The sequence below is a fragment of the Ochlerotatus camptorhynchus genome, unplaced genomic scaffold (genome assembly GCF_037179485.1).
Source record: "Ochlerotatus camptorhynchus isolate MF236.1 unplaced genomic scaffold, CSIRO-AGI_Acam_v1.1 ptg000372l, whole genome shotgun sequence".
Classification (NCBI taxonomy): Eukaryota; Metazoa; Arthropoda; class Insecta; order Diptera; family Culicidae; genus Ochlerotatus; species Ochlerotatus camptorhynchus.
The window spans coordinates 417168-439460 of record NW_027040860.1 but is presented as its reverse complement, the minus strand read 5'-3'; the positions used below and the strand labels follow the sequence as shown (position 1 = coordinate 439460).

The 22293-nt window shown below is 46.3% G+C and overlaps 1 protein-coding gene and 1 pseudogene across 5 annotated transcripts in view; both read left to right on the top strand.

The window, feature by feature from the left end:
* The window catches only part of LOC135710239 (neural-cadherin-like), a 1396020-nt gene that overhangs the window by 1005919 nt on the left and 367808 nt on the right, over positions 1-22293 (top strand). The gene's annotated exons all lie outside the window — the stretch shown is intronic.
* LOC135710226 (alpha-protein kinase 1-like) overlaps positions 1-22293 on the top strand; it is a 51633-nt pseudogene that overhangs the window by 13136 nt on the left and 16204 nt on the right.

Sequence of the window (22293 nt, the reverse complement as noted above, 5' to 3'; positions counted from 1 at the left end):
GATTTGAAATTATCCAACTCCGAATCCTCTGATTTTATATTATAATCATCAAAGTATAGGAAGTGAATCGATTTCATCTCAAAATCAAACGCATTATTTTATTCTGCAAGCACTGTAATCTCGATATTTGCATTGGCCAGAAATAAAAGTAGAGATGTGTGATCTGTATAGCTGTATTTTACTGGCAATACCTAAATCCTTTTTGAGTCGACATAGATTTCCATACTTCTTGTCAATTTTCTTGAAGACATTTTCAATGTGAGAGACAATAATCACGCCAAGATATTAAATCTCCAGAACGCGATCAATAATCTCATCATCAATAACAGAAGAGATGTTCTCATTTACTCGATTCTGCAAAATTACCATAAATTTAGTTTTACTTGTATTCAACTTCAACTTCTTATACTGCATCCATCTACTTAGAGCACGCAAATCTTAATTCAAGTGTAAAACGGCATCATCGTAATCATTACTGCTTCTTCCACGTTCATTCACCAATGCAACGGTGACGGAGGTTAAAACGACAATTCACCCCCATTCACCTTATCCCAAGTCCACATCCAATCTGTTAACCTCGAGTAAGCCACGAGTATTCAGTCCCTGTTCTACTAACTTTAGTCATAATAAATAATGCTATTATACATTGAATTACGGCTTCGCAAAGCTAACGCAATTGAGCCTTTACACATAAATGATTTTATACTAGAAGCGGTGAAAAGTAACCTCCTTGGGAATGAATCTTAATCTTTTAAATGTTTTTTTATTTTATTTTATTCAATATAGCCTTATTTTAGCTCGATACACTTATTCCATCGATTTTCAAACTTCATGATCCCGTCCGAAAAGTAATTTTCCGGAAAGTCTGCAAAATGCTCCTCCGAGGCATCGATGATTTCCTCACGTGAGCTGAATTTTGACGTAGGACTACGTCTGTGATTTCTATATGGGGGTACACTTTGTGAAAACCGAAAATGGAACATATAACAAAATTATGCAAGATTTTGAACGTTAATAACTCAGCTGCCCCTGGACCAATTTCAACAATTTTATCACCATTCGATCAGAAATATTACTACGCATCTGATTAATTTAAGACTTTATCATTTTACAAAATGTCACTGTTGAAAATTGCACAAATATGCAATTATTGCTATGATAATTAAAATTATAAACGATTTCCTGCGAAAAGCGATTTTCCTAACACAGATTTCAAAGTTGATTTCCATCCGTCTTACCAAACGGTGTTTATTCTATCACCCCGTGATGAGTGGTGGTGTTCACCAGTACACAACAAAAGGCTCCCGCAAGCAGCTAGCTATCAAGCCTGCCCTCAACCGCATGATCGAATTCAGTTCCAATCACCGTGTGTGGTAGTGTCCGGTCGTCGGCATCAGCAGCAGCAGCAGTACACAACGAAAGGCTGCTTGCAAGCAGCGAGTTGCATTCTTCATGAGCATCCATAGAAGAGGAAGAATCCGCACTGCTATTGATGGAATCAGTAGCTCTTCGTGAGTCTCTGTGGGCCATCTATGTCAAGTGCGTCATACTAAAGACCACGTAGTCCTACGTTACCATTACGAACAACCACATAGGGCTGTCCCTTGTAGTTTTTTTTTTTTATTATTATTGATGAGCCATCTTTTGAGGTGTGGGAAGAGATAATAGTCTGAGGGAGCCAAATCGGACGAATACGGTGGATGCGGAAGCAATTGGAACCGTAAGTTATTGATTTTAGCCGTGGTTGCGATGCTATTGTCTTTCAAAAACAGTATCGCACTGAACAACGCATTCTGGCGTTCAAAGATGTTACTTTTCACCTCACCTAGTAAAAAAATCAATGTTCAGCAAAGTTGTAGATTTAGAAAAGAACTGAAATATGACACATACAAAGCGACCATGGTTCCGGAAGTCCCGAAGAAAGTGACCAATCATTAAATTCGACAAAAACTAGTCATGGGGCATATACAAATGTTCAGATAAGCAGAGACAGTTCATTTGACACTCTGCCGTATGAAAATGTTCCAACGTCGGTGGAACAGACTCCGGTCAATCTCAAAATTATACAAAAACTAGGCATGCGACACATCAACATTGTTTTTTTTTTTTCTTTTTCCTTTGGTTTGTTTTTTCCGTCGATCTTGTTTTCCGTGCTGAGCACCAATGCTACCGACGTGCCAGGAAGGCAGCTCCCACACCTGGACCCTACCTATCGACCCATCAACTCATGAACCGGGGACCAACGGCTTTAGGCGTGATCAGAGATGTTATGCCTCAGAACATCCCGGCGGCGCCGACTGGGATTGAACCCAGGCCTGCTGGGGTGAGAGGTAATCACGCTTACCACTACACCACCGGCGCCGTTTCATGTGCTATTTAAAAATATTCAGAATGTTGTAGCCAATCAGACATTGTACCAGTTGAAAAGAACGACAATTTTCACCCAAAACATGGAAATGTCCCAAGAACAGGTTCCGGCAGCAAATTTCTGAAAATTTGTATATGCCGCATGACTAGTTTTTGATGAAGTCAGAGATTGGCCACTTCCTCCGGAACTTTCAATAACAGCCTTCATGGCGTGCGCCGGTAGCATTGGTACTCAGTCCGGAAAACAAGATCGACGGAAAACAAGATCGACGGAAAACATATCAAGGAAAAATAATACATTGCATATAGTTGCACAAATCAAGGCATACTTTGATCAAATTTACACAGCAATCAATTTTACGGATGTTTGGAATCTTCCAGAGGGCCATCTGGTGGCCACTTAGATGCAATAACCAGCTAATATATCAATTTTACTACATTCCATACACATTAATCAAGATCAAGGTCAAGCCGGGTCACCGGATGGCCTTCCGGTGGACACTCACCCAGGTTGTGAGTTGGTTTTGTTAAAATAATAATCAGCACTACCCATGGATGCCTGTTGCTCTGGATTTACAGCATCACCTTGTTCTAGACGAATGGTACCTTTTCTCCCCCTGATGGCCACTCGGAAACCCGGAATAAAACCGGAATCACTTGGCCAACCTGTCACAATTTTCAATAGAACATAATTTCGAACATTTTTCTACTCACTGTGAAAATTTCAGCCTATTTCATGGTGAAACTAAAAAGTTATGCTCACGCAAACATTGCTATTCGTATGCCTGTTCGTAAAAATAAAAATTAAAGGGTTGTGCCCTAGATACGACCGCAGTATGACGTAGAACTACGCAAAATCGATGTATGTCATGCATTTTTGACTATTATACTTTATCTTTTTTTTTTCAAGTACTACAATCACAGAGAACAGACATCTAAGCTTAAACAATTTTTTTCGAAAAATTATGTGTAAGAATTCAAATCAAACTACGTTAGAAACACTAGCGCCGCCATAGGGAATGTTGCGACACGAGTTATCAGGGATTAATGAGTAAGCTGAACTAAAATTTGGCTTGATCTTATTGACCGTGTATCCAAATGAACTGTCAATCTATTCAAAACAAACATGACAAAAAAACGGAAATTAATCCTGTTTCTGTGGAACCATTATTTTAGAATAAAAAACTAAGCTCTTTTACAGTTTCCTGTAAATCTTCAACCGTTTTTCGTTCCAATTTTAACTGCTCATAGGAGTCAGGAGCGAAACTGTCTTTTCTCGATTCACTGGCGGCGTATCTTTAAATGATTCAGTGAGGGTGTGAACTCCTATTAGTCATTTAAATTCAGAAAAATAAGATTTGAACTCTGCATCCGTTCTTCCAGAAATTCGAAAATCCTCCGGGGGGAAGTGGTCGGAACATACATTTTTCGTTGCAAGCGCTTGAACTCTACGTGAGACGAAAATATCCTGTAGTTCAGGCTATTCAACATCCTTAGGAAAATTGTGAAAAGATTTTCGCTTGGTAACACCTTGCTTAATTGCGCACCAATAAAACTCGCGCTTGCGGTCCATGTTTTGATCGGTTTAAACAAACAATGTCTTGCTCACAACAATGTTGACATCTATGTTAAGGTGACGTCTGCCGGTCATCGACGTCGATGGGCAGCAGCACTAGCGCCACCACGATATTGCTAGTTTCAAATGTCTATTCAAAATAGAAGTTAAATTTCTTACACACTTTCGGAATTTGACTTGGATGTCTGTTCTCTGTGTTACAATGTTTGTCCATATTACGCATGAGATAATGTATTTAAATTTAACGTAATGGTTAGAAATTGACAGAATTTTCCCTACATAACTACATGGGGATGATCAATGTTGAGCTATTTTGCTGTGATCAATGTGCACTAAATTCGACATCGACATCTACTACAATAGAAACTGACACTCATGCTTGGCATGCACAGTTGTACACACCAACTGTTCATTTGTTAATAACTTTTCACTCAGTTGTTGAAATTTAGTTTTCTTCAAAGTAATTGATAGATTTGGATCATAGTTCACTGTAGACATGCAAAGTGTAGGTAAATAAGTTTAATACTATAATTAAAATCTCCTTTTTTACATACCTATAAAAAGCTTAAACTATATTCTATCGACTGCTTCAAACAGAACTATGTTTCGTCAACTCTGTGCAAAGTTTTTAGCAAATGAGCAGTTCGTGAGCAAAACTGTGTATGCCAAGCATGTTGACACTGTCATACGATGCGACCGACACAACTCACGACGCGAATAAACGCGCAGTACACCTGCGAACGTTTGGAATAAACTGGAAACGTATCGAACAACTCGACAGAGCGAGCAAAGACCGAACTGAACTGCTTGTCGGACCAGCAGAAATGATCATGAGCAGAGGCAGTTAGTTAGTTTAAATGATCTTTATTTCAGTTTAACTTGGATGATTACCATATACATTTTACTAAGTGATTTAATTGCTTTCTTCATCTTTAGGTATGGGCAAAATTCAAAATTTGTTTTACAGAATTAGTCCTAGACTTAGTACACGGTCGACCACCTTGGTGGGACTGGTTTGTTTTGTTTTTAGAATTTGAAGAGAAACTTCTTAATACTACTATTTACAGCTTAAAACTAACCTACTCTACTATATACACTTAACCTACTATGTAAAAATTGCTTATTAAAGCATGTTCAGAAAGATTGCATTTTTGGATAAATTTGGTTGTCATATCATCAATTTTGGAATCTACTTTGGGAATTTCTGCCTCTTGATGGAGGTCTGCTATTCTTGTGTCGAATGGACGATCTAGGATCATCCTCAACACTCCATTCTGTGCAACCTGGATTTTGTTCCTGTGGGTCTGAGCGCACAATTCCCACACCGGGGCGGCATAGAAGAACGCGGGGGCTATGATCTGTTTGTAGACAGCCAGTTTGTTTTGCCTTGAGAGGCGGGATCTGCGGCAAATGAGCGGATACAAACACCCAACCAAGGCGGAGCACTTAACTAGGGTTTTCTCTATGTGCGAGCGGAACAGGAGCTTCTCATCGAACAACATCCCGAGATAAGTAACATCAGTGGACCACTCGACCCTTGTACCATCCATTATTACGGTACAGGAGGGAGACGGTTTAAGTTTTGGCGATTGTCTGTGAAGGAACATGATCGCTTGGATTTTCGAAGCGTTGATTTTGATTTTCCACGTGGTGGCATAATCAGTAAAGGTGTCAAGGCATCGTTGGAGCTTGTTCGTAATTTCACGAGGTATCCTACCCTTGACGGCTATCGCGGTGTCATCTGCGAACAGGAAGAACACGCAACCGTCTCCTAGAGGAGGGATGTCCGACGTGTAGATGTTGTAAAGTAGTGGTCCCAGCAGACTCCCTTGCGGAACACCTGCTGGGATCGGAAATTCTCCCGAAAGGGAACTATTCAACGACACCCTGAACGACCTTTGCTGGAGATAGTTACGGGTGATTTTCACAAGGTATGGTGGAAAGTTGGAGTTACAAAGCTTGTTTATAAGTCCGTCGTGCCAGACATTGTCAAACGCCTTTTCGACGTCTAACAAGGCCATGGCTGTGGACTTGGATACAGCTTTGTTACTTCGGATGTTATTCGTCACCTGCACTAGCTGATGATTGGTGGAATGCCGCTTGCGGAACCCGAACTGTTCCGGAAGAAGAATGTCATGTTCCTCCACAAACTTGTTTAGTCGGCTGAGGATCAATTTTTCGAACAGCTTGCTCAGCGCTGAGAGCAGGCTAATCGGTCTGTAGCTTGACGGTAGTGAAGGGTCTTTCCCAGGTTTGCGGATCGGGATGTTTTTTGCCACCTTCTAGATGCTTGGAAAGTAGTGCAGCTCCAAGCATCTGTTGAGGATGGCAGCCAGCAGCTAGTGGACCCTCGGGCTGAGATTTTTCAACGCTAGGTTGAATATTCCGTCAAACCCGGGAGCCTTCATGTTTTTACTATATTTCAGCGCTGAGCAAATTTGTTCCTCTGTAATCCGTTCTTCTGGAGGGACGGCACAAGGGGAGGTATCTAACGTCTGAACGCACTGCGTAACCTGGTTCTCGAGTGGACTTGGGATTGTAGAGCCAAGCAAATGCGACTGGGCAATGTGCTCCCTAATCGCATTGGCCTTCTCTTCGTTGGTGATAAGCCGTTCGTCATTGACTCTAAGTGGTGGAATGGGCTTGGGGTGAGACTTCAGCACCTTGGCAACCTTCCAGAATGGTCTGGAACGGTCGTCCAGGTTCTGAACGAGCCGCCCGAAACTCTCGTTCCGGATTGAGACCATTCTGGAAGCGATCTGCCGATTCAGATCGACCATTTCGTATTTACGCTGCAGATCCCCAGTCCGCTGAAACTGGCCTCACGAACATTTCTGAGCCGAATCAAGAGTTTGGTGTGGGAATCAATTGCTTGAAACTTACCCCTCACAGGATCTCGTTGAACGCACTCTTCGTCAGCCACGGATATGGCTTGATGGAGACCCTCCAGGGCCCGGTCGATGTCCTCCACTATGTCGAGCGGTGGGTTGTCGTCGATGTGGCGGTCGACCACGCGCCGAAACTGGACCCAGTTGACTCGATGGTAGTCCTTCCGCTGGCACGGTGCAGGGGCCACGTTGCAGCCCAGCTCGGTCAGCACCGGTTGGTGGTCCGAACTCAGGTCGTTGACGGCAACCGGCTTGGCTAATCTGGTGTTTGCCAAGAACAGGTCCAGCGTCGATGGGTTGCCCGTCGGTGATGTGAAGGTTGGTTCGTCCGGAAACCAGACGGAATAGAGACCATGCTGGGAATGGTCGAATAGCAGGCGGCCGTTTTGGTTCTGCTGGTAGTTCCGCCAGTCCTCGTGCCGGGCGTTCAGGTCCCCTCCGATTACGAAGCGGGCATTGGTGCGGGTTATGATGGCAAGGTCGTTCTTGAACTGCTGTGCTGTACCGTTGCTAACGGTACATTGCCGGGGGCAGTAGGCGGCGATGAACCGGACGTTTCCGGTCGATGTTTCCACCTCAACGCCGACGGCCTCGATGATGGAAGTGCGGTAGTGGGGTAGGGTGCAGTACTTGATGCCTTTCTTGATGATGACCGTGACACCGCCCCCCCCCCCTGGAGCTGGTGCGATCAAGCCGGACAATGCTGTGGTCGGGCAGCCAGAAGCTGTCACCGGTCTTGAGGTGGGTCTCGGTGAGAAGGCCCACGTCGATGTCGTGCTTGCGGAGGAAGTCTGCAAGCTCAATGTTTTTCGCCCCTACGGAGCGAGCGTTCCAGTTGGCGATCTTTATGTCTTCACGGTCCATAATTAGCGACGAAGGAGATAATAGCTTGGAGCTGTTGTGTTCTTGTTGCGCAGGTGCGCTTGATGATGATGGCCTGGGCCAACAGTGTGACGATCTCATCCGTTGACAGCGGAGAATCGTCTGTAGCTTCGCCAGTTGTACCGGCCAATCCCGGAGTAGGGGAATCCGTCGATGGCCCGGAGGCTTGACCGGGTACTGCAGCGGCAGCCAACTGGGCAGCAGCCAACTGTTGGTTGAGCGGGAGCGGCGGCAACACCGGGCTGGTTGTTGGACGAGGCCTTCTTCCGGATCTCAGCGTATGCGGCCCGCTTCGGACAGGCCTTACTCGTGGCCTTGTGGGCGGCACCGCAGTTGGCGCATGTGGGAGCGGCTTCCTCGATGCTGTCGCAGTTGTCGATCGTGTGGTTTTTGCCGCATTTGATGCAGCGGCTGGCCATACGGCAATTCCTGGTGCCGTGCCCAAACAATAGGCAGTTCGAGCACTGAGTGACGTCACGGTGGGTCGGCTTATACAGCTCCCACTTCACTACGATGTGGAACAGTGTGCGTGTCGTCTGGAGATCCTTCACGGTTGTGGAATTCTTCTCCAGATGGACCAGGTAGAGCTGGTCACGGTACATGATGGCCTTGCTGCGGGTCATCTTGTGGACTTCGACCGGCTTGAGGCCGTTCGCCTTAATCTCGTCCATTAAGGTGGTGGTGTCCATGTCGTGGAGCCCGCGCAGCACCACTTTCAGCGGCTTGGTGGCCTCGATGTCGTGGGAGAAGTACTCCAGCTTCATCCTGTCCAAGAGGGCCTGGACTGTGTTGAAGTGTTTTTCGGCCGGGACCATCAGTTTGTAGCCTTCCGTGCACCGTTGAATGGTGCAGCGAAGGCCCTGCTTTATGTAGAAATCCAGCTGCTCCCATAGCCCGGGAGGGAAGCCCTTCACATAGAAGGGTGGCAACTTAACTTTTTTCGGCACCGTCTCAGGGTCTGACTGCGGCTGGGCTCCGTTCTGCAGGGCGGAGAACGGATTGTTGCTCAGCAGCTTTTTTGCTGCCGATGCGGTGGCGCTGCTGTCTTCAGGTCTGGGTCGTTTAGTTCCGGGAGGCCCCGGCTGCGGGTCCGCAACGCCTGTCGGGACGGGCAATGGGGTTTTCTTCTGCTTCTTCTGGGCTGGCTCGGTGGTCGCGCCGTCTCCTGGGAGAGTCTGTTTTCCCGATAAACCGGCACTCGCGTTACCGCGCGATTTCTTACCCATGGCTGGGTCAGCGAGAGCGTCACTACACAACGCGGAGCTAATTCGACTTGCGAACGAACGAACGAAACTAGAGAGAATTCAAATCGACTGAACTGCTCAACAGTCTGGCAGCGAATGTCTTTAACGATGATGAGCAGAGGCACGACAGCAGCGCTGTTTTATCTCTTTTCAGGTTCAAGCAGAACGATGTGCAACCAAGTGGTACTCGATAATGACGACTGGGTTTGGGAAAAACGTTTATTTATTGTAAACAGTGATAAAGCTATCATTTGCACATTTTTCAAAAACTTTTGCATGGAAAATTTGTAAAATATATATTTCAGCAGATTTGTAATGTAATATCCTATCGATTGGCATACTTGGATTTTAATTTCATCTATAAATGACAAAGTTACAAGCATTCAAAACCTAACACTATTTCACCACACATATTTTTTGATTTGCACCCCAGTATAGTCGACAAAGACGTAGTTCTACGTCAAAACAGCACAAACGCGTTAGGCTCTCACCATTAGTAAGGCAAGTAGTGTTCATTTGAAACGCTAATAACTTTTCGGGGTTAATTCGGATTCATATCTGGTCTTGAGCCAAGATGTTCCCAATATTCCAAAGGTTCTACATTTAGTACACGAAGAAAATCGACCAACTACAGCGCTACCTACAGCCGTGAATGTGAAAGTGGCTCGTTCTCCCATACATTTTGTCGATTTTCCCCATAGAAAATTCAAGCCCTTTGACCGAGGGGTTCCCGTGAACCAAATGACTTCAAGTTTTGGCAGCGTGTTTCTGACCTCTTAAACTACCATTCCATTTGGGTACAAAAAACCGAGTATCATAACCATCAACAACAAGAGCTCTGGACCAGGGTTCTGTGTGGTAGATCTAGCAGCGTAACGCACTACTAAGAGGTGATTTACCCGCGTTACGTGGAAACGGAACAATACTGTATAACCAGCAATTACTGAAAACACTTCAACAAAATGAAACCTCAATCTAAAAAAAAAACCGTTCAGCTGCAAACCAAGCTTCATAGCGCTGCCAACGATGTGCTGCATGTACTGAAACGAAAAATTCAATTTCAACACTCCGGAACCAGTCAGACGCTGTTCCACCTTTTTTTTTAATTTGTTTAAATAATAAATTTAATTTTATTTTATTTCGCATTTTGCACTTCCTGACAGGATGGCTGATTTGCGCATTCTCGCCTGCCTCGGTCGTTCGCCTTCTGCAGCATTGCATTTACAGCTCAGGCAGGTAGAGAGAAGGATCCTACGCTGTGGCACTGTGCAATGGTGCTGTCTGTACGTATACAATAGTTTGAAGGTCGTCAAGCTTGTGCTGCTGTGTGATGCATTCAACCGTCACCGAGCGATGCGAAATGAAATGACTGACGGAAACTTTATTTAATTTTTATATCTCTTCATTGGGCTTGTTTTGCAAAAAGGGACAACTTCTTCGTTCACTTCTTAGCTGGGAAACCACAACTTGAATTAGTTAAATAAAATTGTCCGTATTCTTCGATGTGGTTCCGAGGTTCCGAGCGACCGAGGAAAACTTTTCAAACTAACTTCCGTTTGCAATGAATGGTTCGTTCATTGAAGCATAGCATTCTCAGAATCGGAAACATGCAAACTCTGCTCTTGGTCAGCTACGGCAGCTAAGCGGAAATGCAGTGATTGTTGAGAATATTCTACGCATGAACGCAGTTATTGGTTTGATCTAGTTTAGATGTTCAATGTTTGACTCATCATCTATTGGTAACTCGCAATCAATGCAATGACGGAATTCTGATAAGTCCCCCTGAAAACATTTTTTTTTTTAAATTCATTATTCCCATAGCTCGATTCATAATCCAAAACCTGAGTCTGAATCACAATGAGGTGCTATCGGGATCGGGTCAGCTATCCGTCCCCAATAAACATTCACCAAATCCAGAAACAACCGGTCGTCGAATACTGCCGCCATTCCAAGCTTAATACGGCATAAATTATTCCAACTTTCATTTGAACTTATTTATTCATCCCCCATAAACCAGTTTGCATATTAATTTCAGCACTTTCCAATCCAGTGTGGCAATTTATAGTTCAACTGAAGCAGCAGCAGCAGCAATAAGTGTGTGCGGTATTGCACAAAATTGAAAAGCAATTTTCGGGCTACCGCGCGTGTTCCTTTTTCCAGGGGCAAGCCCCGTGTGTCCGTTTGTATTTACCGTTGTGGGAAGGGGACTGACATTTTCTACACTTTTCCGCTTTGGTTGGCAGACTGGAAGTGGGGGCGGTGTTGGCTGATGCACAAATAAATGGGCTGTTGAGCGCCCAGCCCGCAGAGAGTAAATAAATAAATATGTCAACTTGATATTTTGGCGAAATTCGCGTTTTGGCTTGTGCTCTTCTTTTTTTCGATTTTGGTTAGGGGTTTTGCGCTTTTTTAAGCAATTCTTTTTTTTTAATCGTTGAAGTCCCCCTCCCTGTGGATGGCCCTAATAGATAGCGGTCGTTAAATTTTCGCGTGCCCTCTTTTCCTGTCAATGAATGTGCGTGAGTCTGTATTGACAACGAATAAACTTTCAATAACCCGAATGCGTGGATTTCCCCTAGAGTCTATTTAAACGGGTCGTAAATTAGTGCACTCTTGATAAAAGTGGACAATTTGTGATCGCTCATTCTCGTTAAGTATCCCCAGGGACGGCCACGAATGGATGCGATTGTGTTCAATGGCTGCCACGATGGAGATATGTCGGTGTTTTATTTGATTGCTTCCAGTCTGCCAGACAAAATAGCTGCAGTTGACGTTGAAGATTATGTGCCTGGGCAACCGGTTACAAACGGTATATTTCACACGCTGTCACTGCCAGCCGCTTGGCAGGATTTCCGGCCGCACGCAATGTGACAGTGGCGCACATAATTTCTCCAACAGAGGGAGCATCTCAACGAACTTGTCACTTGTCACTCCCAGCTTAGTTTACTCCTTTTCGAGTAACTACTTTTGACCGATATGAGTAGATCCGACTCCAATTTTAGAAGTTTTGAAAAAACGTGCCCCGCACTGCCCCCACTCACACACGTCACTGCAAATCTCAGAGAGCGAAAGAACGAAAAAGCGATAAAAAATAATCATCTCGCAAATTTAATTCGCGACTGTTGCGTGCACGCTACTGGCAGGTAATTCGTTATGTCATGTCGGCGGAGCACCAAGATTGTGCGAGCTGTCACATTTATTTCATCTAACGCTCCGCCGTTCGTTTGCACAATCGAATGAAGGGGTTGGGCTGGAAATGAGTAGCGTACAAGCCAAACTTGGCGGGAGGTGGCATCTGCTGATGCTGAAAATATCCCCATTTCGGGAATAGTTGCATAATATAGATTTGCTGTTGTGGGTGGTGATGAAAAAAAAATGTCACAACTTCGTCGACTCACCCTTTCCGGTGGGCTGATTCCGAATGGCCTCAACTGTTGTAGTAACTGTAGAAAGATGTAGGGGGAGGGAGAGGTGGTCCATAGTTGGTAGTCCACTGAGACGGAGCATTGCCCGGTGGTGAGTGGTTCCATCAACGACAGAAGCGCTGCTGTTGACGACCCACCCCAGCAGCAGACAGTGAAGTGAACCGACCATTCATCTAACCATCCGGATGTGTCAGGTCAGACGAACTGACAGTGATGGATTAAAAAAGAGCTTTCATTAGTCCAGTTTTTACGAGCAATAGTATTTATGCTAGCTTTTCCCTATTTGCTCGCACTAGGTGCATTCCTTTTTAGTGCTAGGTTTGTTTGGATATGCATTTTGCACTAATACGATAATGCTTAGTGACGTTGTTTATTTCTTTGGACTGGGTCACGAAAACGGGGATTAACTACTGTTGGAATCTAATCCTCTAGAAAAATGCAGGAGTTCTAGTGCGTTTGGTGGTTCGTTTTCAATCCGGTTTTAGTGAAGTTCTTCAGAAGTCAATAAATAAGCCATCTGTTTTCAATTCCTGTATAACCTTGTTTATCCTATCGGAAAACAGACTGCTCCTAACGTAAACATCTGAATCGCCCGGTTTACCACATACGGTGCCCTTAGAGACAATGCCGGCCTGATAGTATCGACTGTTGGATTCCGGAAAAGGGCATATCAGTGGAGATCCTCCCACCGGTGCAAGTATTGATTCCAGCTTGGCCACCAGCACAGATGTTTGAATTATGCACCCAAAACTAACTTTTGACGTAGAACTACGTCTTTGTCGACTATACTGGGGTGCAAATCAAAAAATATGTATGGTGAAATAGTGTTAGGTTTTGAACGCATGTAGCTCTGTCATTTATAGATTAAAATAAAATCCAAATACGCCAATCGATAGGATATTAGATTACAAACCTGCTGAAATAAATATTTTTGCAATTTTCCGTAATAGAACTTTTGAAAAATGTGCAAATGATTATTTTATCACTGTTTTTTTTTATGAAATAAGTGTTTTTCCCCAAACCCAGTCATCAGAATCGAATACCACTTGGTTGCAAATCGTTCTGAAAAGATATAAAACAGCGCTGCTGTCGCACTTCTGCTCATCATCATTCGCTGCCAGACTGTTGAGCAGTTCAGTCGATTTGAATTCTCTCTAGTTTCGTTCGTTCGTTCGCAAGTCGAATTAGCTCCGCGTTGTGTAGTGACGCTCTCGCTGACCCAGCCATGGGTAAGAAATGGCGCGGTAACGCGAGTGCCGGTTTACCGGGAAAACAGACTCTCCCAGGAGACGGCGCGACCACCGAGCCAGCCCAGAAGAAGCAGAAGAAAACCCCATTGCCCATCCCGACAGGCGTTGCGGACCCGCAGCCGGGGCCTCCCGGAACTAAACGACCCAGACCTGAAGACAGCAGCGCCACCGCATCAGCAGCAAAAAAGCTGCTGAGCAACAATCCGTTCTCGGCCCTGCAGAACGGAGCCCAGCCGCAGTCGGACCCTGAGACGGTGCCGAAAAAAGTTAAGTTGCCACCCTTCTATGTGAAGGGCTTCCCTCCCGGGCTATGGGAGCAGCTGGATTTCTACATTAAGCAGGGCCTTCGCTGCACCATTCAACGGTGCACGGAAGGCTACAAACTGATGGTCCCGGCCGAAAAACACTTCAACGCAGTTCAGGCCCTCTTGGACAGGATGAAGCTGGAGTACTTCTCCCACGACATCGAGGCCACCAAGCCGCTGAAAGTGGTGCTGCGCGGGCTCCACGACATGGACACCACCACCTTAATGGACGCGATTGAGGCGAACGGCCTCAAGCCGGTCGAAGTCCACAAGATGACCCGCAGCAAGGCCATCAAGTATCGTGACCAGCTCTACCTGGTCCATCTGGAGAAGAACTCCACAACCGTGAAGGATCTCCAGACGACACGCACACTGTTCCACATCGTAGTGAAGTGGGAGCGGTATAAGCCGACCCACCGTGGCGTCACTCAGTGCTCGAACTGCCTATTGTTCGGGCACGGCATCAGGAATTGCCGCATGGCCAGCCGCTGCATCAAATGCGGCAAAAACCACAAGATCGACAACTGCGACAGCATCGAGGAAGCCACTCCCACATGCGCCAACTGCGGTGCCGCCCACAAGGCCACGAGTAAGGCCTGTCCGAAGCGGGCCGAATACGCCGAGATCCGGAAGAAGGCCTCGTCCAACAGCCAGCCCGGTCGCAAGAAGGTTCCAGAAAACAACGCGCAGAACTTTCCTCCGTTATCACCGGTCCAATCACGGCCAATTCCAGTGTTGCCGCCGCTCCCGCTCAACCAACAGTTGGCTGCTGCCCAGTTGGCTGCCGCTGCAGTACCCGGTCAAGCCTCCGGGCCATCGACGGATACCCCTGCTCCGGGATTGGCCGGTACAACCGGTGAAGCTACAGACGATTCTCCGCTGTCAACGGATGAGATCGTCACACTGTTGGCCCAGGCCATCATTATCAAGCGCACCTGCGCAACAAGAACACAACAGCTCCAAGCTATCATCTCCTTCGTCGCTAATTATGGACCGTGAACCCATAAAGATTGCCAACTGGAACGCTCACTCCGTAGGGGCGAAAAACATTGAGCTTGCAGACTTCCTCCGCAAGCACGACATCGACGTGGGCCTTCTCACCGAGACCCACCTCAAGACCGGTGACAGCTTCTGGCTGCCCGACCACAGCATTGTCCGGCTTGATCGCACCAGCTCCAGGGGGGGCGGTGTCGCGGTCATCATCAAGAAAGGCATCAAGTACTGCACCCTACCCCACTACCGCACTTCCATCATCGAGGCCGTCGGCGTTGAGGTGGAAACATCGACCGGAAACGTCCGGTTCATCGTTGTCTACTGCCCCCGGCAATGTACCGTTAGCAATGGTACAGCACAGCAGTTCAAGAACGACCTTGCCATCATAACCCGCACCAATGCCCGCTTCGTAATCGGAGGGGACCTGAACGCCCGGCACGAGGCCTGGCGGAACTACCAGCAGAACCAGAACGGCCGCCTGCTATTCGATCATTCCCAGCATGGTCTCTATTCCGTCTGGTTTCCGGATGAACCAACCTTCACATCACCGACGGGCAACCCATCGACGCTGGACCTGTTCTTGGCAAACACCAGATTAGCCAAGCCGGTTGCCGTCAACGACCTGAGTTCGGACCACCAACCGGTGCTGACCGAGCTGGGCTACAACGTGGCCCCTGCACCGTGCCAGCGGAAGGACTACCATCGAGTCAACTGGGTCCAGTTTCGACGCGTGGTCGACCGCCACATCGACGACAACCCACCGCTCGACACAGTGGAGGACATCGACCGGGCCCTGGAGGGTCTCCATCAAGCCATATCCATGGCTGACGAAGAGTGCGTTCGACGAGTTCCTGTGAGGGGTAAGTTTCAAGCAATTGATTCCCACACCAAACTCTTGATTCGGCTCAGAAATGTTCGTAGACGCCAGTTTCAGCGGACTGGGGATCTGCAGTGTAAATGCGAAATGGTCGATCTGAATCGGCAGATCGCTTCCAGAATGATCTCAATCCGGAACGAGAGTTTCGGGCGGCTCGTTCAGAACCTGGACGACCGTTCCAGACCATTCTGGAAGGTTGCCAAGGTGCTGAAGTCTCACCCCAAGCCCATTCCACCACTTAGAGTCAATGACGAACGGCTTATCACCAACGAAGAGAAGGCCAATGCAATTGGGGAGCACATTGCCCAGTCGCATTTGCTTGGCTCTACAATCCCAAGTCCACTCGAGAACCAGGTTGTGCAGTGCGTCCAGACGTTAGATGCCTCCCCTTGTGCCGTCCCTCCAGAAGAACGGATTACAGAGGAACAAATTTGCTCAGCACTGAAACACAGTACGAACATGAAGGCTCCCGGGTTTGACGGAATATTCAACCTAGCGTTGAAAAATCTCAGCCCGAGGGTCCACTCGCTGCTGGCTGCCATCCTCAACAGATGCTTGGAGCTGCACTACTTTCCAAGCATCTGGAAGGTGGCAAAAATCATCCCGATCCGCAAACCTGGGAAAGACCCTTCACTACCGTCAAGCTACAGACCGATTAGCCTGCTCTCAGCGCTGAGCAAGCTGTTCGAAAAATTGATCCTCAGCCGACTAAACAAGTTTGTGGAGGAACATGACATTCTTCTTCCGGAACAGTTCGGGTTCCGCAAGGGGCATTCCACCAATCATCAGCTAGTGTGGGTGATGAATAACATCCGAAGTAACAAAGCTGTATCCAAGTCCACAGCCATGGCCTTGTTAGACGTCGAAAAGGCGTTTGACAATGTCTGGCACGACGGACTTATATACAAGCTTTGTAACTCCAACTTTCCACCATACCTTGTGAAAATCACCCGTAACTATCTCCAGCAAAGGTCGTTCAGGGTGTCGTTGAATAGTTCCCTTTCGGGACAATTTCCGATCCCAGCAGGTGTTCCGCAAGGGAGTCTGCTGGGACCACTGCTTTACAGCATCTACACGTCGGACATCCCTCCTCTAGGAGACGGTTGCGTGTTCTTTCTGTTCGCAGATGACACCGCGATAGCCGTCAAGGGTAGGATGCCTCGTGAAATTACGAACAAGCTCCAACGATGCCTTGACACCTTGACTGATTATGCCACCACGTGGAAAATCAAAATCAACGCCTCGAAAACCCAAGCGATCATGTTCCTTCACAGACAATCACCAAAACTTAAACCGTCTCCCTCCTGTACCGTAATAATGGATGGTACAAGGGTCGAGTGGTCCACTGATGTTACTTATCTCGGGATGTTGTTCGATGAGAAGCTCCTGTTCCGCTCGCACATAGAGAAAACCCTAGTTAAGTGCTCCGCCTTGGTTAGGTGTTTGTATCCGCTCATTTGCCGCAGATCCCGCCTCTCAAGGCAAAACAAACTGGCTGTTTACAAACAGATCATAGCCCCCGCGATCTTCTATGCCGCCCCGGTGTGGGAATCGTGCGCTCAGACCCACAGGAACAAAATCCAGGTTGCACAGAATAGAGTGTTGAGGATGATCCTAGATCGTCCATTCGACACAAGAAAAGCAGACCTCCATCAAGAGGCAGAAATTCCCAAAGTAGATTCCAAAATTGATGATATGACAACCAAATTTATTCAAAAATGCAATCTTTCTGAACATGCTTTAATAAGCAATTTGTACATAGTAGGTTAAGTGTATATAGTAGAGTAGGTTAGTTTTAAGCTGTAAATAGTAGTATTAAGTAGTTTCTCTTCAAATTCTAAAAACAAAACGAACCAATCCCACCAAGGTGGTCGACCGTGTACTAAGTCTAGGACTAATTCTGTAAAACAAATTTTGAATTTTGCCCATACCTAAAGATGAAGAAATCATTAAATCACTTAGTAAAAATTTATATGGTAATCGTCCAAGTTAAACTAAAATAAAGATCATTTAAACGAAAACACTTCTGCTCACGATTCTTTGCTCGACTGTCAAGCTGTTCAGTCCGTATTTTCGCTCGAGTTCTCGAATCGATTTGGTTTCGTTTTGTGCTGTCGCGTTGCGCCGTGGAAGTGTCGCCACCTTCTCGCGTTCTGGCAAGTTTAATTGAACTTGCAAACACGAAACAAATGGTGCGTAGATGTGCCAATGAGCCAGCAGCGGGCCCTTCAAAGAAGGTGCTAATCAAGCCCAGCGCGTCGCAGGATGACGCCGGAAAACGAGTACTGCAAGCCAACCAGTATGCAGTACTCCCGGAAGAAAATGGCGATGGTGACGCCGTTCCCATTGCAAGACGAGAGCGTATTCCCCCGCTTTTCACGCCGGTGAAGGATGTTGCCAAGCTGGGTGCTGAACTGGCAAAACACAAGCTGCTGCCTCGCTTCAAGCTTTGCAGCATCGGTACCAAAATCATGTGCTCCAACCTGGAGGAGTACAAATAAATAGGAAGTTTCCTGAAGAACAACAACTTGGACTTCTTCACACATGATCTTCCATAGAGCAAGCCACTGAAGGTGGCGACTGCGGTGAAATCCGAGCTGGAGCGGTTCGGGCTCAAGCCTGAGGCAGTGTACCCGATGAACCGGCGTCCCAACCAAAACACCAACTTCCGTGATCAGTTGTTCCTGGTGCATTTCACGAAGGGATCCACCAGTCTTGCGGCTCTGAGATCCAATATCCGGGACCTGTTTCAGGTCATCATCAGTTGGGAGCATTACAAACCCCAACATCGTGATGTAACGCAGTGTATGAACTGCCTCTCATATGGCCATGGCACCAAAAACTGCCACATGAAGACAAACTGCGACAAGTGTACTGGAACTCACTCAACTGCGTCCTGTGAGCAAGTCGATGACATCGAGTCAACGTGTGTCAACTGCGGTGGAAACCACCAAGCCTCCAATCGCGGATGTCCCAAGCGAGTAGAGTTCATTAATATCCGTTGGAAGGCCACAATCAACAACCAGCTTGGTCGCCTTCGTAATCATCGTCCTGCACGCACGGAAGTCCAGTACCCAGCTCTCCAGCCCCGTCGACATGTTCCGAACTTAGAACCACTTCCGCTCAACAACCAACAAGTCAAGCATGTGAGTATTCCTAACAATCGAACAGTCCAGCATCGTCTCGCTGCTGCTGCTGCCCAGCCAATGCCAGGTCCCTCCACCGCCCCTGGTTTATCATACGCTGGTGTTGTCTCAGGTGAGCCTGTCGACGATTCTCCGTTCACCTCGGAGGAACTTGTGACGCTCGTGGCCGAGGTCATCATCATCTTGCGCACCTGCAAGACTCGATCTGAATAGCTTCATGCTGCCCTGTCCCTTGTCACTAAGTATGGACCGTGAAGCCATCAAGATCGTAAATTGGAACGCTTGCTCCTTGAAGAGCAAAAACATCGAGTTTATTGAGTTTCTCAATGAACGAAACATCGACATTGCCATCATAACTGAAACCCACCTGAAGCCTGAAACAAACGTCTACCTTCCCGATTTCCGGCTCGTGAGGCTAGATCGAACAAACTCTGGAGGAGGAGGAGTGGCTATTGCAATAAGGAGAAACATCTGCTGTCGACTGATGCCCAGCTTTCAGCTGAAGATCATCGAAGCCGTAGGGGTGGAAGTTTCTACTCCTATCGGCCCCATCACCATCGTCGCGGCTTACTGCCCCAAACAAGTCAACATCAGGGACGGATCGGCAGCAGATCTGCGACGAGATATTATCAAGCTAACACGACGACGGGAAAACTTTATCATCGCTGGCGACCTGAACGCCAAACATCAAGCTTGGGGCAACAATCGGCACAATCAAAACGGCACCATCCTGAACAACGACCTGCAGGAAGCGCAGTACAACATCTTGAGTCCGGAAACTCCCACCCGGTTGAGTCGGTCCGGTGTTCACGCTACCATCGATATATTCATCAGCAACATGGGCAACAACATCGCTCAACCTATCACCTATCAGGAACTCAGCTCGGACCACTACCCGGTGGTGACAGAGGTGGGATCCTCCGTAAATCGATTTGAAGCTTTCCGGCGCAACTATCATCGTGTTGACTGGGGTCAGTTCCAACATTGCGTTGACACCGCTGTAGACTACGATGTCCAACCGGAATCGTCCGAAGATGTTGACCGGTGTCTGCGCTCCATCGATCAAGCAATTTCCCGGGCCAGGGAGCTACATGTGCCAGTATCCAGACAGGTGAGTAACACTCTGAACCTTGACAGGCCTACTAAAGACCTCATTAGACTCCGCAACACGATTCGTAGGCAGTACCAGCGTACTGGGCTGCCTAACCTGAAGACCAATTGCAACCGTTTGAACAAAATCATCCAAACCAGGATGGTGGATCTCAGAAATATCGATTTTGCAAACAAGATTCGCTCTCTCCCAGATTGTGCTAAGCCATTCTGGAAAATTGCAAAGATTTTGAAAAATAAGCCGAGGCTCATTCCTCCCCTTTCCTCTCCTAACCAAAATTCGGACCCATCTTTACTAATAACCCCATTTGAAAAGGCCAATGCTCTTGGACAACACTTTGAAAATTCACATAACCTTGGCCACGCCATGGTGAGTCCCCACGAGCCTGCAGTATCACAGGCAATGGCTTGTGTCGCTGCCACCCCCGTAGTTGTCCCTGACGAAAGTAGAATATCGGCTGATGAGGTGATAGCAGCGATTAAATCAACAAAGAACATGAAGGCCGCTGGTGTCGATGGAGTGGTCAACCTCGAGCTGAAAAACTTGAGTGTTGACTTCTTCAAGCACCTTGCAGTGGTCTTCAACAAGTGTTTAATGCTTGGCTACCTCCCTGCATGCTGGAAGTTAGCCAAAGTTATTCCAATTCACAAACCTGGCAAAGACCCTACCAATGCCAAAAGCTATCGCCCCATCAGCCTCTTGTCCTCCATCTCGAAGCTATTCGAAAAATTGATACTCAGCCGTCTGCTGGTGTTTTCAAATGATAATAACATCTTTCTCAAAGAGCAATTCGGGTTTAGGAAATTGCTTTCGTGTAGCCGTGACAAAGGCTGGAAACCTCTGTCCAGTTACGACAGTATCAAGTTTGTGTCTTAACAGTGGCAAAACCTTATTTCAGTGCGTTTAGATGCGTCGTTTCAAGCAGTGAAAAGCATCCTCAAAATGGCTCATAAACTTAGAAGTGAAACTCTCGTTAAATTTGTGGGACCTGAGTGTGAAGTTATCACTGGAGCTCGTCTTTCGACAATACGGCAAGTGCTAGCTACCTTTTACTACCAGCATCGATCCGCAAGGCTTCCGGTCAGATTGAGTGCTAGAAATACCGCTAAACAGGTGTTGTGCTTCTGGCAGAATTCAAAAATACCGGTAGTTCAGGAAATTCACTGTATTAAGAAAATTGAAACACTGCATATCGAGTTGTTTGCAATTTGCAAAAATATGAAACGGGCTTGACGACTTGTTTGACATTGCAAAGAGCATGGCAATACCGGAAATGGAACGAAGCGCTCAGCAAGAAACGGATCCTGGTGTAAGACAGGCGATTCTCGAAGACATAGCATTTCTGAAGGATCAGAAAGATAACCAACGACGCGTAGGTTCCATTGCTGACATCGATGGGGTTCTTGCTACCAAAATGCAGAAGAAGGTGGCAACAGTGAAGCGTAAAGAAGAGAGGCAAAACCTCTTGGCAGAACGTCGAAGAAAAAGTGAAAATAAGTTGACAATTGGTAATATTCAGTTTCTTTGCTTGATTACAGTGCACTATGGGGCATTTTCATACAACCAGGCGGTCAAAAATATTTCTATCATTTTTTCACAATTTCTGCTATTATTATTGCTTTTTTTCATCAATATAAGGTGTGTGTTATCACTTTTCAACATTTTCACGACCAACTTTTGAAAAGGGCCTAACTTTTGATTAATTAAAATTTAATTTTTACGATTTATAACGGTTACAGTTTCAAGCTTGTTTTCAGAGAATAAAATCTATTGAACAAAGACAACCTACCATGGTTTTATTGGGGGGAACACCGTAAAAAATTAAAAAATAACATTTTTTTTGGAAATATATTTATTTTTTTCAACAAATCTTCTGTAAAAAAAATACAAAAAGCCATGATACAATAATCAAAATCATATATGTGTCAACGAATTTCTTTTTATTCCTCTGTTACAATATCATCATGAACAAATTCTTCTTCAATTTCATCGACTGCTTTCATAAGTTCCTCCAAGGCATTGAATTTATTAGTATCGACTACTGAATCACTTACAGAATTTTCAAATATCATGAAACTTTTCACGATGTCGGGATAATCCAGGGATACTTTTTTTCTGTCGTCTTTTTGCCATCCAAATGGAACTGATCAGTGGGTCCGATTCTTTAATGGCACGAATAAAGACATCATGTAAATTTTCTACTCTTGATCGTTTTTTTGCATGATGGGT